Source organism: Lepidochelys kempii, chromosome 14 (genome assembly GCF_965140285.1).
Source record: "Lepidochelys kempii isolate rLepKem1 chromosome 14, rLepKem1.hap1, whole genome shotgun sequence".
In the NCBI taxonomy this organism is placed as follows: Eukaryota; Metazoa; Chordata; order Testudines; family Cheloniidae; genus Lepidochelys; species Lepidochelys kempii.
Genome location: NC_136393.1, coordinates 40,091,848 through 40,108,891, shown reverse-complemented (window position 1 = coordinate 40,108,891; position 17,044 = coordinate 40,091,848). Strand labels below are relative to the sequence as shown.

Here is a 17,044-nt window from a genome sequence, read left to right as displayed (position 1 = left end):
GGAAGCAACTTTTCAGTATCAGTGGGCTGTGACCCTTTTTATATTTTTATGTCTGATTCTGTAAGCACATCGTTTTTAAGTAAAGGGAAACCTGGGGTATGCAAGTCAAATCAGACTCCTGCAAGCAGTACAGTAGTCTGGGAAGGTTGAGAGCTACATTAGTACATGTCACCTATGCATATAGCTAGCTAAATACTCATACAGTCCCCTGCACTCCCATAGACTCTATATAGACCCAACATCCCTATACCTTTACAGCTCCTTGCACTTCTGCAGCATCTTCACATGCTCACATCTGGCAACTTGGTACTGAACAGGAAAGGAGACTGCTGGCAGAGGGGGCATGGGAGGAGCAATCCCACAGTGGAGCATGTAGCCCCGATCTTGGATGGCTCATACCCAGCTTTGACACAGACTCAAGGGGACTATTTCTTTTTTATATTCTTGCCTAGCCTGTCATGCCAATGTAATTTGACTGGATTGAAGCAGTGTCTATGCAGGAAAGGAGCACAGTGTGTGTGTGTGTAGGGTACATTTCTATGGCACCCACATACACACACTCCTCTCTGCCAGGGGTGTCACACATTGCAGCCTGGGATTTTTCACCCCCCTGAGCGATGTAGTTCAGCCAACTGTGCGGAGCTTGGCTGGCAGGGTCTGAGCAGCACCTGGCACAATGGGATGCCCCCTGCTTTAGTCGTTTCTGCAACAGAAATGATCAATAACAACTCCTGCATATGCACACATCATAGCCCCCATATTGGTAGCACAGACATCATGGCCTATGGAACCTACTGATGCACTGGGGCATCTGGTACGTTTCTACAGCACATATAGCCATGCAGCCCCTGGCACCCCTGTGCAGCAGCCACATTCATATACACAGGCATCTCCTACGTCTCTATGACACATATAGACTAAGGGCAAGAGAACTCTCTTCCCATGTGAGTGCAGCAAGGCACATCACCCTACGTGTCTCTGTTCCTATAGCTCCTATACACCTACCCACACGAGACGCAGCAGTGTCTCCTATTTCTATAGCACGGTGGTTCTCAATGAAGGGTCTGGGGCCCGATGTGGGGCCGCGAGCAGGTTTCAGAGGCTCCGCCAAGCAGGGCCAGCATTAAGACTCGCTGGGGCCCAGGACAGAAAGCCAAAGCCCCACTGCATAGGTGTGAAGCCCGGGGTCCTGAGCCCTGCCACGCAGGGCTGAAGGGGAAACCTTTGCAATGTAGCTTTGCAGGGCCTCCTGTGGCATGGGGCTCCAGGCAATCGCCCCGCTTGCTACCCCCTAACACTGGCCCTGGCTTTTACATGCAGAAAACCAGTTGTTATGGCACAGGGGGGCCATGGAGTTTTTATAACATGTTGCGGGGGGCTCAGAAAGAGAGACCTTGAGAACCCCGGCTCTAGCATCTATAGACCAACACTGTGCAGCAGATACTTACTGATTCATGAGTTCCCAGTTCCTCTAAAAAGCTGGGGCGGGGGAGGGCTTGAGGTTTCTGAAACAGAGCTAGCGCGCCATATTTGCCAAGGGCTGCTACGCTCTCTATGGTCCTTACCTGGCCCCCAAAACCTCGTACCTGAGCACCACGCAGCTTTAAAAAATTATTTATCCTCACAATACCCCCGAGTGACAGGAGATTGCTGTTTCCCCCATTTTACATGTGGGAAACAGGCACAGAGCCATTAAGCTCTGGCCTATACTAGAGGAGTTACACTGGTATCATAATGTCAACTAGGGGTGTGTGATTTTTTTACCTATATATTTATGCTGCTATAAGTGCTACCATGGATGCAGCCATGCCCAAAAAAGCCCCAATCCAGCACAGTCCAGTTAACTTCCCACACCTAACCTAGCTCCGCATGTATTCTGTAGCGTAGGACACTGCTCTCCCTAGGAATGTGCTACACATGGGGCACTGAGCATGCTCAGTTCATCCACTGAAGCCACTGCCCTTCACCCTGCCCTTATTTGCTGTAAGGTTCTGCGGACTGCTTTTGACAGGGGCTAAAAAGGGGCAAAGGGGGCAAAACAGAGGAGGGGGGTGGCCAGGGTCTGAGCAGGGGGCAGAAATTCACTGGTCAGGGGGGTCAAGCAGCTGGAGGCAGCATTAGGAGAAGGGCTAAAGGGAAAATCAGGGATGGGGGGGAGGAGGCGGAGTTAAACCCAGGAGTGAGGCGCTGCCAGAGGGTGTCAGAGGGCAAAACCTGGCACAGGCAGGGGCACAGGGGGTAACAGTTACCCCAGTGGGACTGAGACACCAGTGCTTGCAAAAATGGTGGGGGGCAAAGGGGCTTTTTATTTCCCCTCCCACAGACAGCACCTTTCAGCATGGGCTTCCCAGGGCTCGGTTCTTAAAGGCACAGGCATCCCAATGCCTAGTCACTGCAGCTCCTCTTTGACTGATCTAACCTACTGAGGCTATGTCTACATTACAAAATTCAAAGCGCTACCGCGGGTGCCAGTCCTCCTGGTAATGCACCTCGACGAGGGGATTAGCTCCGAGCACTGGAAGCCGAGCCTGTCCACACTAGCGCTTTAAAGCGCTCAAACTTGCTGTGCTCGGGGTGGGGGAGTGATTTTTCACACCCCTGAGGCAGCAAGTTAGAGCGCTTTAACTTGCCAGTGTAGATAATCCCTGAGATTTAATTCAGTGAAACATTTTACATATACCCCCTCAGAAACAAAGAATCCCTTGTCACTGTATATGATTGCACAGAGTCTCCTAGCAGGTTTCAGAGGAACAGCCGTGTTAGTCTGTATTCGCAAAAAGAAAAGGAGTACTTGTGGCACCTTAGAGACTAACCAATTTATTTGAGCATGAGCTTTCGTGAGCTACAGCTCACTTCATCAGATGTTTACCGTGGAAACTGCAGCAGACTTTATATACACACAGAAATCATGAAACAATACCTCCTCCCACCCCACTGTCCTGCTGGTAATAGCTTATCTAAAGTGATCAACAGGTGGGCCATTTCCAGCACAAATCCAGGTTTTCTCACCCTCCACCCCCCCACACAAATTCACTCTCCTGCTGGTGCTAGCCCATCCAAAGTGACAACTCTTTACATAATCAAGTCGGGCTATTTCCTGCATAGATCAAGGTTTTCTCACATCCCCCCCACCCCCATACACACACAAACTCACTCTCCTGCTGGTAATAGCTCATCTAAACTGACCATTCTCCAGGTTTAAATCCAAGTTAAACCAGAACATCTGGGGGGGGGGGTAGGAAAAAACAAGAGGAAACAGGCTACCTTGCATAATGACTTAGCCACTCCCAGTCTCTATTTAAGCCTAAATTAATAGTATCCAATTTGCAAATGAATTCCAATTCAGCAGTTTCTCGCTGGAGTCTGGATTTGAAGTTTTTTTGTTTTAAGATAGCGACCTTCATGTCTGTGATTGCGTGACCAGAGAGATTGAAGTGTTCTCCGACTGGTTTATGAATGTTATAATTCTTGACATCTGATTTGTGTCCATTTATTCTTTTACGTAGAGACTGTCCAGTTTGACCAATGTACATGGCAGAGGGGCATTGCTGGCACATGATGGCATAGATCACATTGGTGGATGTGCAGGTGAACGAGCCTCTGATAGTGTGGCTGATGTTATTAGGCCCTGTGATGGTGTCCCCTGAATAGATATGTGGGCACAATTGGCAACGGGCTTTGTTGCAAGGATAAGTTCCTGGGTTAGTGGTTCTGTTGTGTGGTATGTGGTTGTTGGTGAGTATTTGCTTCAGGTTGCGGGGCTGTCTGTAGGCAAGGACTGGCCTGTCTCCCAAGACTTGTGAGAGTGTTGGGTCATCCTTTAGGATAGGTTGTAGATCCTTAATAATGCGTTGGAGGGGTTTTAGTTGGGGGCTGAAGGTGACGGCTAGTGGCGTTCTGTTATTTTCTTTGTTAGGCCTGTCCTGTAGTAGGTAACTTCTGGGAACTCTTCTGGCTCTATCAATCTGTTTCTTTACTTCTGCAGGTGGGTATTGTAGTTGTAAGAAAGCTTGACAGAGATCTTGTAGGTGTTTGTCTCTGTCTGAGGGGTTGGAGCAAATGCGGTTGTATCGCAGAGCTTGGCTGTAGACGATGGATCGTGTGGTGTGGTCAGGGTGAAAGCTGGAGGCATGCAGGTAGGAATAGCGGTCAGTAGGTTTACGGTATAGGGTGGTGTTTATGTGGCCATTGTTTATTAGCACTGTAGTGTCCAGGAAGTGGATCTCTTGTGTGGACTGGACCAGGCTGAGGTTGGTGGTGGGATGGAAATTGTTGAAATCATGGTGGAATTCCTCAAGGGCTTCTTTTCCATGGGTCCAGATGATGAAGATGTCATCAATATAGCGCAAGTAGAGTAGGGGCTTTAGGGGACGAGAGCTGAGGAAGCGTTGTTCTAAATCAGCCATAAAAATGTTGGCATACTGTGGGGCCATGCGGGTACCCATAGCAGTGCCGCTGATCTGAAGGTATACATTGTCCCCAAATGTGAAATAGTTATGGGTAAGGACAAAGTCACAAAGTTCAGCCACCAGGTTAGCCGTGACATTATCGGGGATAGTGTTCTTGACGGCTTGTAGTCCATCTTTGTGTGGAATGTTGGTGTAGAGGGCTTCTACATCCATAGTAGCCAGGATGGTGTTATCAGGAAGATCACCGATGGATTGAAGTTTCCTCAGGAAGTCAGTGGTGTCTCGAAGGTAGCTGGGAGTGCTGGTAGCGTAGGGCCTGAGGAGGGAGTCTACATAGCCAGACAATCCTGCTGTCAGGGTGCCAATGCCTGAGATGATGGGGCGCCCAGGATTTCCAGGTTTATGGATCTTGGGTAGTAGATAGAATATCCCAGGTCGGGGTTCCAGGGGTGTGTCTGTGCGGATTTGATCTTGTGCTTTTTCAGGAAGTTTCTTGAGCAAATGCTGTAGTTGCTTTTGGTAACTCTCAGTGGGATCATAGGGTAATGGCTTGTAGAAACTCGTGTTGGAGAGCTGCCGAGCAGCCTCTTGTTCATATTCCGACCTATTCATGATGACAACAGCACCTCCTTTGTCAGCCTTTTTGATTATGATGTCAGAGTTGTTTCTGAGGCTGTGGATGGCATTGCGTTCCGCATGGCTGAGGTTATGGGGCAAGTGATGCTGCTTTTCCACAATTTCAGCCCGTGCACGTCGGCGGAAGCACTCTATGTAGAAGTCCAGTCTGCTGTTTCGACCTTCAGGAGGAGTCCATCTAGAATCCCTCTTTCTGTAGTGTTGGCAGGGAGACCTCTGTGGATTAGTATGTTGTTCAGAGGTATTTTGGAAATATTCCTTGAGACGGAGACGTCGAAAATAGGATTCTAGGTCACCACAGAACTGTATCATGTTCGTGGGGGTGGAGGGGCAGAAGGAGAGGCCCCGAGATAGAACAGCTGCTTCTGCTGGGCTGAGAGTATAGTTGGATAGGTTAACAATATTGCTAGGTGGGGTGAGGGAACCATTGCTGTGGCCCCTTGTAGCATGTAGTAGTTTAGAAAGTTTAGTGTCTTTTTTCTTTTGTAGAGAAGCAAAGTGTGCGTTGTAAATGGCTTGTCTAGTTTTAGTAAAATCCAGCAGTTTCCCAAGTTGTCTTATCTGCAGCTGGGATTCCCTGAATTTTTAATTCTAATTTTTTCTTCTCATTTTTAGAGCAGATGTTTATTCTGTTGGATCATCTGACTTTCACTCTGACTGAATTTCTGGCCTAGTGTCAAAACTTTGTTTTGAGTCAATCCACCAATGGGGATTGCATTTTTGCAACTGTTATTTTGCCTCTCAGTCTAGCCCTTAGTGTTTTTCCACATGCCATTGTGTACAACTTGATTCTCAAATATTCAATAAAGGCTGTATACTATCTCCTATAATGTCTTTCTCCCTGTAAAAAAATCTATTGTAATTTTTGCAGAAAATTAGAACTGCCATCGTGAGTCAGACCAATAGTCTGCCTAATCTAGTATCCTGTCTTGTGACAGTGGCCAATGCCAGATGCTTCTAAGGGAATGATCAGACCAGGCAATGACTCAGTGAACTATCCCATTGTCCACTCCCATCATCTGGCAGTCAAAGGACGGTTTAGGGACATGCAGAGGATGGGGCTTCATCCCTGATTATCTTGGCTAATAGCCAATGTACTTATACTGAGGGACTGATCTAATTCTTTGTTCAACCCATTCATAGTTTTGCCTTTCAAAATATAATGAACACACATCTACAACCCCAAGATACCTTTATAACCATAAAGCACAATGGTAGATTTTCTGCCTATGAGCTTGCTTTCCAAAGGAATTAAGTATTTCACATACTGTTTATAATGCTTTTCACTACTCTCAATGTTTTGTGTGCATTCAATGTTGTTGTTGTTTTGTTAATAGACTGTATGACCTACTATGCAGTGGAAAGGGACTAATAAAGATTTCTTTTTAAATGTTCAGACTTTCATTTAGGGTTTTTAATGCAATAGCCATGAAATTCCACTTGCAAAATGTTTTTTAAACAGTCCTGAAAATATAGGAATGTGGGGTTGGTTCTCTCTACTCCAAAAATGTGTTTGGTACTAAGTGTTTGTCTAATGGGTATTTTGAGGATGGCGACTAAGCATCTTGTCATTCAGCAAAAGTGTCACTTAAGATTTCTTGAGTAATAAACGTGTACATAAGCCTGTGACACTATCCCTAAACCATGGTGGATTTGATTTAAATCAAATTGATTTAAATCATAATTTAAATCACGAGTCAGGAAGACTCGATTTAACCATGGTTTTCTCGATAAAAGTGCATTCTTGTTGGTTGTTACAGCCTTAATACATATTCTTCACAACTCAGAGTTAGATACAAGTTTCATTTCTAGAAGGTACACACTATACATTTTTAAACAGTGATTTATTTAGAAAACTTTTAAGAGTAGTTTTACAGCTATGTCAGAAAATGAATGTGTGACACTCTATACCTTGGGGGAATGTACCCCATATTCCTCATTTTCATATAATCATGATCTTACATATAAAGCATGCCTTGTAAGGTATAGGGGAAAGGGTTAGGTTTAGGGTTAGACACCAAACCTGTCCCAAGGAAAGTTTATTGCATACAGTTTTTACTTTCAGTTTAACCTAGAGATGTGCAAAAAATTGGGAATGCAATGTAGCCCAGACCATCCACAAACCAATGGACTAGCTGAAAACAACAAACAAATCCATCAAAAGGTAATTTTAGGGCAGGGGAAATTACAGTATTAATAGAAAGCAGAATGCACTATGACAGAAGCTACAAATTGCTTCAAATTTTTAGTACATTGAAACTCAACTTGTCTTTTATTTCAAGTAAAAGGAATTATCCCACTGCACTAGGATGGCCTCTTTACGCCTTTTCAATTGCATACAATTTCTCTCATAAAGACAGTCCTTTCCCCTTCCCCCACAAATAATCCATCACCATTTTTTACAGAGCATTGTGCAAGTTGGTTGATGACAGTGCGACCAATTGGGATGAATTTCTTGGTGACTTGTCAGCAAGTTAAGGAAGTATGGGCTGGATGAATGCACTACAAGGTGGGTAGAAAGCTGGCTAGATTGTCGGGCTCAACGGGTAGTGATCAATGGCTCCATATCTAGTTGGCAGCCGGTATCAAGTGGAGTACCCCAAGGGTCGGTCCTGGGGCCGGTTTTGTTCAATATCTTCATAAATGATCTGGAGGATGGTGTGGATTGCACTCTCAGCAAATTTGCGGATGATACTAAACTGGGAGGAGTGGTAGATACGCTGGAGGGGAGGGATAGGATACAGAAAGACCTAGACAAATTGGAGGATTGGGCCAAAAGAAATCTGATGAGGTTCAATAAGGATAAGTGCAGGGTCCTGCACTTAGGACGGAAGAACCCAATGCACAGCTACAGACTAGGGACCGAATGGCTAGGCAGCAGTTCTGCGGAAAAGGACCTAGGGGTGACAGTGGACGAGAAGCTGGATATGAGTCAGCAGTGTGCCCTTGTTGCCAAGAAGGCCAATGGCATTTTGGGATGTATAAGTAGGGGCATAGCGAGCAGATCGAAGGACGTGATCGTTCCCCTCTATTCGACATTGGTGAGGCCTCATCTGGAGTACTGTGTCCAGTTTTGGGCCCCACACTTCAAGAAGGATGTGGATAAATTGGAGAGAGTCCAGCGAAGGGCAACAAAAATGATTAGGGGACTGGAACACATGACTTATGAGGAGAGGCTGAGGGAGCTGGGATTGTTTAGCCTGCAGAAGAGAAGAATGAGGGGGGATTTGATAGCTGCTTTCAACTACCTGAAAGGGGGTTCCAAAGAGGATGGCTCTAGACTGTTCTCAATGGTAGCAGATGACAGAACGAGGAGTAATGGTCTCAAGTTGCAGTGGGGGAGGTTTAGATTGGATATTAGGAAAAACTTTTTCACTAAGAGGGTGGTGAAACACTGGAATGCGTTACCTAGGGAGGTGGTAGAATCTCCTTCCTTAGAGGTTTTTAAGGTCAGGCTTGACAAAGCCCTGGCTGGGATGATTAAACTGGGAATTGGTCCTGCTTTGAGCAGGGGGTTGGACTAGATGACCTTCTGGGGTCCCTTCCAACCCTGATATTCTATGATTCTATGATGACATTGTATTTTCTTTGAGAAAAAAACCAAACATGACAACCAAATTGTCACCGTATCGACTACTGGATTGGCTTTGAGGCAAGATTTCCAGACCAGGTCTCAGACAACTACACTGTAAGTGTCGTTCAGCTTTCAGGTGCATATGTTATTCTGTGATTGTTCATTTTACAAACAGAAGTCCTTCTCCATTTGTTTCCAAAGCCAACAGATTTCGAGGAACTCGATGAAGAATACTACAAAGAGTATATCATGAAAATTGAAGCTAGACGTGATGCTGAAACTATTAGTAATATTTCAAAAGCACAAGAAAAGCAATAAATACAGTATGCCAAAACTAAGACTCGTAAACATGGGGAAATAACATTCAAGGTTTATGACACTGTCACGCTACTGAATGCAAGAAGGAAAACAAGAAAGGGAGGGCAGCTACAACCTACCTACGTGGGACCATACAAAATTGCCGCTGTAGAGGGCAAAAGAGTTAAATTAGAGAACAAGTTAGGGAAAAAAGAAAAGGAGTACTTGTGGCACCTTAGAGACTAACAAATTTATTTGAGCATAAGCTTTCGTCAGCTACAGCTCACTTCATCGGATGCATAAAGTGGAAAATACAGTGGGGAGATTTATATTCACAGAGAACATGAAACAATGGGTGTTATCATACACACTGTAAGGAGAGTGATCACTTAAGATGAGCTAATACCAGCAGGAGAGCGGGGGCGGGGGAAGAAAACCTTTTGTAGTGTTAAGGAAAAGTTAGCACATGTGGCTCCATTTTGGTTTGGGGCCCACCATTGTTTAAATGCCAGCACATCATACACCAGGAGGAGTAATTCTTAGATACTGAATCCCTGTGAAAATCCTCCTCCTTGTCTCCAGCCTGCCTGGACTCCCAGTATCTGGTTTTTGTCAGTCTCTAACTCCCTGTCTCTTGGCCTTGATGTGAGGCCTCCCATCCTGATAATGAAAGTTACTGATGCATGGCTTTAGGACCATGCTGTGTAATTAACATACTGGTATAGCACGAGGAATGCACCAAGCAGGGATAGGTGGTAGATAAGACAAGGGTTTGTTTATTGGCTAAGGTTTCCGATGCACGAGGGCAACATGCTTTGCTAAAAGGTATATAACCTTTGTATAATCTGCATTCAAGGTCCCCTCCTGGCTAGCAGGGGGGCACCACGCTCGAGCGTAATAAATTTAGTGTCTTTTGGGAACTCTGCAGTTGTGGACTTTATTTCTGTGCCTGAGCCTAGATTCGAACTGTGCGTGTCCTACAAGGTATAATTCGTAGCACTTGTGTGCGTGTCCTACAAGGTATAATTCGTAGCACTTGTGTGCGTGTCCTACAAGGTATAATTCATAACAGTTTTGGCGACCACGAAGGGACTCTAGGCTCGCCCCAACAAGCGATACTACACTCCTCCTCTCAGACAGCTCCAGCCGGCACAGGGTGAGTTCACCTTTGAGAACTCCGAGGAGGGGGGGGTGTGAGCCGTCGCTTAGGCGATAAGGTGGCACATTTTGTGTTCTTTTGGTAGCCCATTATGGGTTCTGGGCAGAGTGTAAGTAAGGGGACCCCTTTGTCTGAAATTATCAAGAATTGGGGGAATATTTCTGGCACCCATGGGTTAGGCAGGAAGAAAGCTGTTATTTTATGTAAGGTTGAGTGGCCAGCACTAACAACTCAAACATCTGTTGAATGGCCACCGGATGGGTCCTTTGCTGGGGATACATTAACAGCGCTTAGAAGGGGCTGGAGGACAAAGCTCCAGCCCAGATGGATTATTGGTATGTATGGGACAACTGGGCTTATGCGCGTGCGAAAGGACGTCCTCTTTCCTCCTCCTTTTCCTATCTATCTCAGGGGTCTTCAGCCCCGCTCTGTGCTATGCCTGTTTCTTCTCCTCCCCGGCGTGCTTCTGCCCCTCCCGCGGCTTACCCTCGGCTTTCTGACTTATGCCTATCATCTCCTTGCTCGCCACCCCCCTGCCCGTGCGGGCCCACCATTGACCCACCGGTTACTCTGCAAGCTCCCCTCATTCAGCAACCCCTTGTTACTCATGGTACGGACGGAAGTGAACGGTTTGCTTTTCCCTATGTTCACCGCCCTTTTGGCCCAGGCGATTTAGTAACATGGCAACAGCAGATGCCTCGCCTGCGTGACGATCCAGAGAAGGTTCTGCAAACCATTCGGTCTGTATTTACCGCATTTAATCCTACATGGGGAGATGTCCAGGTAATCCTGGACACACTTTTTACCCCTGACGAGAAATATTCCATTCTGGATGCGAATAGGCGCTGGGCAGGGGAGGATAGTACCCGGGCTTCTTGGCCCCTGACTGATCCCAATTGGAATCCTAATGTGCCTACTCAAATGGGACTTTTAAAGGCAGGTAGAAACGGCCTTTTAGAAGCTGTACGTAAAGCTGGTAGTAAAATGGCTAACTGGTCTAAAATCCGCGAATGTCAGCAAGAGCTTACTGAGCACCCCTCCGCCTTTTTGGCCCGGTTGTCCAAGCAAGTTCGTGTATATGGGGGCGGTATAAACCCTGAGGCAGAGGAAAACCGTCCTATGATGGTCTCCTTTTATGTTGATCAGGCAGCATCAGATATAAAAAAATATTTTTCTAAGCATGTGCCCGATTGGCCAGGAAAACCCCTCCAGGAGGTTGTCCGCCTGGCCACCTTTGTGTTTAACGGCAGGGACGAGGAAAAAGCACGGGAAAAACGTAAACAGAAGAAGGAGGAGGTAAGTATGTTAGCTGCTGCCTTGCAGGCTCCTTCGGGAAAACAGCATTGGCAAGGGCACGGAGAGATGAGGGGAAGGGGGCATGGACGGGGGACAGGAGGAGGGGGAGGTTGGGATAGAATGAGGGACGGGAATTGTAATTATTGTAAACAACCAGGGCACTGGAGGAGGGAGTGTCCCCTGCTTCCCCGAGGGGCTCCTTGGAAGAGCCAGGTAGAGGCTAATCCTTCTTTTTCCCCTAACACCCCCCGGAACCTTGTTAACCCCCAGTGACTAGAGGCGGAGGTTTTGGGGACTTTGGGAGAGTTGGAATGGGACTTGGGATTACAGTCACAAATTTATTTGAAAGGTGGAGAACACCTTGTGCCTTTTCTAGTAGATACTGGGGCCACCCTCTCCACTTTAATTTTTGTTCCGGGCTCTCTGTCCGATACCAAGGTTTGGGTGCAGGGTATAGAAGGTAATCCCTGCCCGGCTCCTTTATCCTACCCTGTCCCTATCGAGCTTGGTTCTTTAAAGCTATCACATAGGTTTGTTGTAATGCCGGAGGGCCCCGCGAACCTCCTCCGGCAGGATGTGCGGGGCAAATTGGGGGCACACATATATTGCACCCCCGAGGGGCTCCGCATGTCCGTCCCGGACTCGGCGGTTGCTTCTCTTATGGCATCGGTTACCCCTATTCCTGGTGTGCCCTCTGAATTGTCCAGTGTTCCCCACACTTTGTGGAGCACAAATCCTACTGATGTGGGTCTTCTTAAATCAGCAGTTCCAGTGAGTCTGAAAACAGGGGGCGGACCGCCTCCGTCTGTAAAACAATGCCCCTTGCCGAGGAAGGCGGAAGAAGGCATCTCACTCCTTATTGACAGCTATTTGACTCAGGGGGTTTTAGTCCCCTGCAGTTCGCCATGTAATACTCCCATTCTTCCAGTAAGGAAGCCTAAACTGGGACCAGACGGGCGTCCAGTCTATCAATTTGTTCAGGATCTACGGGCTATAAATGGTTATGCTATAGCCCCCCATCCAGTTGTCCCTGATCTGAGCACTATTCTAACACTGATTCCTCAGTCAGCCACTTGCTTTACTGTCATAGAATCGAACGCAGTGTTGGATTTGTATTCATACCACCACATATTTAGGTCAGGGGGTCCCGTTGGTAGGGGTACCTATCCCCCTTAATTGAACACTCCAAGCTAAGCTATGGGCAAACACTACATTTAACTGGAATGTTACAATCCAAATATGGTCTATTGATATGGTGGCCCAGGGTAATTATGCTTTATGTGTGTCATGACGTAAGGGCATAGAAAATACAGTTTTTGTAGGGAATTTTGTGGACACCACCCAAATCAGCTCTGGTGCGGGAGGCCCCTCTACCTACTCCAGAACCCCGTGGCCGGTCCCCGAGGGGTCTGGCTGGTATTGGTTATGCAATCACACAGCCTATAAGGTTCTCCCAGCAAGATGGTGTGGTCCATGTACCTTAGGGGCTATAGTACCCGCCGTGACAGTACACCAGAACCTGACCCGGGGAGAGATCCGCAATCTAGTATGGAGGGACCGACGAAGTATTCCTTTAAACCCCCTTTCTCAACGCCCAAAGGCTTTCACTCCTTTGTGCATTGGTTTCTGCCATGGTTGGGAGTAAGCGAGCTGGAAAAAGCTATAGTTAACATTTCAGCTGCTTTGAAACTAATGGCAAATGCTACTGCAGATGCTCTATCTGCCCTTCAAATTGAAGTCACCCAGCTATCCCAAACTACATTGCAAAACCGCCTAGCCCTGGATTATCTCCTTGGAAATCAGGGCGGGGTTTGTGCTCTGGTCAACTCAAGCTGTTGTGTTTTTGTAAATCAGCACCATAGGGTGGAAACTGACATCCACATCCTCAAGCAACAGGCAGCCCTATTCCACCACATCAGCCTCCACACTACCAGCGCCGGATTCCAGGAGGTCTGGGACTGGCTCACCTCATTGCTACCGGATGTGGGGACTTGGGGACAGCATATTTTGTATTTACTTTTTTTGACTGTTATTGTTTTTGCGCTATTTTTTGTATGCCTACAATGCTGCAGTATGTGCTGTCGGCAGTTGCTAACCCTGCAGCGCGGTTACTCAGCCCTGATATAGCTTACTGACGTACAAAAAAAAAGGGAGGACTGTTAAGGAAAGGTTAGCACATGTGACTCCATTTTGGTTTGGGGCCTACCATTGTTTAAATGCCAGCACATCATACACCAGGAGGAGTAATCCTTAGATACTGAATCCCTATGAAAATCCTCCTCCTTGTCTCCAGCCTGCCTGGACTCCCAGTATCTGGTTTTTGTCAGTCTCTAACTCCCTGTCTCTTGGCCTTGATGTGAGGCCTCCCATCCTAATAATAAAAGTTACTGATGCATGGCTTTAGGACCATGCTGTGTAATTAACATACTGGTATAGCACGAGGAATGCACCAAGCAGGGATAGGTGGTAGATAAGACAAGGGTTTGTTTATTGGCTAAGGTTTCCGATGCACGAGGGCAACATGCTTTGCTAAAAGGTATATAACCTTTGTATAATCTGCATTCAGGGTCTCCTCCTGGCTCAAGCGTAATAAATTTAGTGTCTTTTGGGAACTCTGCAGTTGTGGACTTTATTTCTGTGCCTCAGCCTCGATTCGAACTGTGCGTGTCCTATCAGGTATAATTCGCAGCATTGGTGTGCGTGTCCTATCAGGTATAATTCGCAGCACTTGTGTGCGTGTCCTACCAGGTGTAATTCGTAACAGCAGTGATAATCAAGGTGGGCCATTTCCAGCAGTTGACAAAAACGTCTGAGGAACAGGGGGTGGGTGGGGGAGGGAATAAACATGGGGAAATAGTTTTACTTTGTGTAATGACCCATCCACTCCCAGTCTCTATTCAATCCTAAATTAATTGTATCCAGTTTGCAAATTAATTCCAATTCAGCAGTCTCTCGTTGGAGTCTGTTTTTGAAGTCCTTTTGTTGTAATATTGCGACTTGTAGGTCTGTAATCGAGTGACCAGAGATTGAAGTGTTCTCCGACTGGTTTATGAATGTTATAATTCTTGACATCTGATTTGTGTTCATTTATTCTTTTACATAGAGACTGTCCAGTTTGTCCAATGTACATGGCAGAGTGGCATTGCTGGCACATGATGGCATATATCACATTGGTAGATGTGTAGGTGAATGAGCCTCTGATAGTGTGGCTGATGTGATTAGGAGAAAGACATTATAGGAGATTGTATACTGCCTTTACTGAATATTTGAGAATCAAGATGTACACAACGGCATGTGGAAAAACACTAAGGGCTAGACTGAGAGGCAAAATAACAGTTGCAAAAATGCAATCTCCATTGGTGGATTGACTCAAAACAAAGTTTTGACACTAGGCCAGAAATTCAGTCAGAGTGAAAGTCAGACGATCCAACCAGAATAAACATCTGCTCCAAAAATGAGGAGAAACCACACACCACACAACAGAACCACTAACCTAGGATCCCTATCCTTGCAACAAAGCCCCTTGCCAACTCTGTCCACATATCTATTCAGGGGACACCATCATAGGGCCTAATCACATCAGCCACACTATCAGAGGCTCGTTCACCTGCACATCCACCAATGTGATATATGCCATCATGTGCCAGCAATGCCCCTCTGCCAATGTACATTGACCAAACCGGACAGTCTCTATGTAAAAGAATAAATGGACACAAATCAGATGTCAAGAACTATAACATTCATAAACCAGTAGGAGAACACTTCAATCTCTCTGATCACTCGATTACAGACCTAAAAGTCGCAATATTACAACAAAAGGACTTCAAAAACAGACTCCAAAGACAGACTGCTGAATTGGAATTAATTTGCAAACTGGATGCAATTAATTTAGGATTGAATAGAGACTGGGAGTGGATGGGTCATTACACAAAGTAAAACTATTTTCCCATGTTTATTCCCTCCCTCTCCTCCCCCCCCCCCCCCCCCCCCGTTCCTCAGAAGTTCTTGTCAAATGCTGGAAATGGCCCACCTTGATTATCACTACAAAAGGTTTTCTCCTCCCCGCCCCTGCTGGTATTAGCTCATCTTAAGTGATCACTCTCCTTACAGTGTGTATGGTAACACCCATTGTTTCATGTTCTCTGTGTATATAAATCTCCCCACTGTATTTTCCACTTTATGCATCCGATGAAGTGAGCTGTAGCTGACGAAAGCTTATGCTCAAATAAATTTGTTAGTCTCTAAGGTGCCACAAGTCCTCCTTTTCTTTTTGCGAATACAGACTAACATGGCTGCTACTCTGAAACCTGTCATTAAGTTAGGGAAAGGTTTAGCAACATTGTACAGTATCTCCCAACTAAAGGTATTTAAAGAGCCTCCAAAATTAGGTGAGGAAAACATATCACAGAGAAACATGGAAAAGGAAATTGCTGTGTATAAGACTGTGAAAACCTTAGAGGTAGGAGAAGTGGGTGGCAATGTATCTCACAAGCCTCACGACAGCCAAGTGGAGGTCACACACACGGAAGAGGAGGGGTGTGTAGTGTCAGGAGTTTCAAGCAGTCACCCAGGTAATTTTGATGACATGGTTATGGAGGATGATGAAGACAGAGAATGGTTTCTCAAAGGTATTGCTTACCACACAGTTGTTTTTAAAGAATTTGTTGACACACTTCCATTTATCAAGCGTGTCAATAGTTTCCATGTAGGAATGGAATGTTTGTTTGCAAAAATCTTTTCTCTATCTCTTTTGTCCACTACACCACACAAGAGAGGTGGGAGGCACAGCAACTTCTATCTAACACCTCCTGATAGGTCCAGAGGGGTGTAAAGATCTGCTGCTGAAATCAGAATTGTAGTTGGCCTATTTACTCTTGAGTTAACAGGGCAGGGGAAAGTTGAGAGGACAAACTGGAGGCACACAAGGTGATGTAACTTGCCAAAGGTTACATAGCAAGTCAGTGGAAATCCTGGCTCCCATTCCCCTGTACTTTTCTTCAGAATCTCAAATTATAAAATTTCTGGATTTCCCTGGTAAATTCTCAAAAGGCCTGATCAGTGTAATCTCTCTGGTATATTCCCCCACTATATTTCCAGCAGCAGCAGCTATTATCTGGCAGTTTCATCAACTGAAACTCTCATCTTTCCAAATGTCACCTTGTGTGTATTTCATTTTGTGCTGAGGGAGAGAAGCCAGATGAAGCTAGGGAGTGTAACTGGGCTGGGCATGTGCAGAGCTTAGCAGAAAGCTCTTCTAACAAGAGAGAGATCTGTGTGATACTTCTTTACATCACATAGTCAGCTGCAGTATTCAGCGTTAGTTTCTTTTGCTCCTAATGAAAATAGCAGGGTAGGTTTGCTTATTGTGCTAGGCCAGGGGTTTTCAAACTATGCTTTGGGGCTTGTAAGGGAAAGCTGCTAGCTGGCCGCGAGACACTGTTTACCTGAGCGTCTACAGGTACAGCCCTTCGCAGCTCTCTTACCGATAATGGTAAGAATTCACTATCTCTCTGCTGCAGGTTTCAAATGGCTACAGATAGCAGTCTCACATACCTGGGGTGTGAGAAATGGCAATCTGTAGGAATTAGCTTCATCTGCCCTCGGTGTTACAGGTAGCACATCCCTACAGATTGCAGGTTCGTACACATATGTGTGTGTGTGAAAATGCTATCT

At 46.1% G+C, this 17,044-nt stretch overlaps 1 protein-coding gene across 1 annotated transcript in view; it reads right to left on the bottom strand.

Annotated features, from left to right (window-relative positions):
• LOC140904638 (uncharacterized) overlaps positions 1 to 17,044 on the bottom strand; it is an 819,798-nt gene that overhangs the window by 791,190 nt on the left and 11,564 nt on the right.